The following is a 1,776-nucleotide window of genomic DNA, read 5'->3' on the forward strand; positions in this document are numbered from 1 at the left end:
CATAGCTTCAAAGATGTTGAAGCTAATCACTTCACCATCGAACTCAAAGGTGAGTGATCCACTAAACACATCTATGTTTGTTCTTGCAGTCCTCATGAAGGGGCGGCCCAACAAGATAGGAACCTCCTTGTCATCTGCCTCCGTTGGCTCCATGTCTATGACATAGAAGTCGGCAGGAAAGATCAAGCTCGATACCTGCACAAGAACATCTTCAACATAGCCCAAAGGGACTGTGTTGGAACAATCAGCCAATCGAATCACAACATTATCACGTTTCAAATCACCTAGACCTAGGTTCTCATAGATATAGTGCGGCATTACATTGATAGATGCACCTAAGTCTAGCATTATCTTTTCAAATGTCATGTTTCCGATTGTACAAGGGATAGAAAAACTCCCTGGATCCTTAAGCTTTGGTGGTAGCTTCCTTTGGAGCACGGCAGAAACCGTCTCACTCATTGTAACAACCTCCTTCTCTCGAGTCATCCTCTTGTTGGTGCACAATTCTTTCAAAAACTTAACATACTTAGGATTTTGTTGTATGCATTCAATAAGAGGCATGTTCACTTCCACCTTCTTGAAAATGTCGAGCATGGCTTGATCAGAGTTATCCTTCTTTTGCTTTGCAAATCTACTAGGGAAGGGAACACGAGGAAGATCATTAGTTGAAACCAAACCACTAGAGTTAGGATCCTTACCTTTGTCATGCAAAGCACGATCTTCCTTTGGTAGAGGCACGGCATCATTAGCCTTAGAGGAGGCAGGGTCCTTCTCTAAGTCTTTGACATTGTAATTCTCGGCCTCCTTACCTTTAGAAGGCACGACCTTCTTGTGTTGCTGCATTGGAGCATCCAAGGTCCTCCCACTTCGTGTCACCATGGCCTTTACGTTCGGATTAGGCTCAGTTTGGCTTGGCAACTTCCCTCCTTCATGGATCTTGCCTATGAAATCGATCACTTGTCCCATCTGCTTCTTAAGCTCGGTTATATCCTTAGAATGAGCTTGTTGACCTGTAACTAAAGCTTGAGTAGCAGAGTTTAGATTTTGTTGCCCTTGAGCAAGAGACTTCAAAAGTTCATCATAATTAGGTGAAGATGCATTATTCGAACCATGAACATTAGAGTTAAAGGGAGCAGAACCTTGAGGTACCTGAGGCCTCACAAACAAACCTGAAGGACGAGGTCCTTGACCTTGAGCATTGGATGGTTGAGCATTGTTGCTCCAACGAAAATTTGGATGATCTCTAAGTCCAGGGTTGTATGTGTTCGAGTATGGATCGTACCTAGGCCTTTGTTGCCCCATAAAGTTCAACTCTTCTTCAGTCATTGCACCATTTGGACAATTGTCAGTCGTGTGATCCTTGAAAGAACAAATGCCGCATGCTTGAGGGTTGATGCTCGAACCATTGAATGCCTTGACTAGCACGTCAAGCTTCCTTTCTAAAGTTGCCATCTGATTCCTTGCATCAACATCATACACCCCACGGCTCTTGCTTCCTCTCTTCTCCTTGGAACTAAATTGGCGATTGTTGTCAGCCAAGTCATCGATCAAGGTGTAAGCTTCTTGACCGGTCTTGTTCATGAAGGTGCAGCCACATGCCGAGTCCACCATGCTCTTATTGGTGGTGTCGAGTCTTTCATAGAAGAATTGCACCAAGTCATCCAACAAAATACCATGGTGAGGGCACTTCCTTTGTAGTTCCTGAAATTCCTCCCAAGCCTCATAGAGTGAATCACCATCTTTTTGAGTGAAGTTCTGAATCTCCCTCCTAAGTCT

General features: G+C 44.1%; 1 non-coding gene across 1 annotated transcript; it reads left to right on the top strand.

Moving 5' to 3' along the window:
• Nucleotides 1-1,669: 1,669 nt before the first annotated feature.
• Nucleotides 1,670-1,776, top strand: LOC126804276 (small nucleolar RNA R71). The gene has a single exon (XR_007673230.1). It is a non-coding gene; the product is annotated as a small nucleolar RNA R71 (small nucleolar RNA).

Source organism: Argentina anserina, chromosome 7 (assembly GCF_933775445.1).
Source record: "Argentina anserina chromosome 7, drPotAnse1.1, whole genome shotgun sequence".
NCBI lineage: Eukaryota > Viridiplantae > Streptophyta > Magnoliopsida > Rosales > Rosaceae > Argentina > Argentina anserina.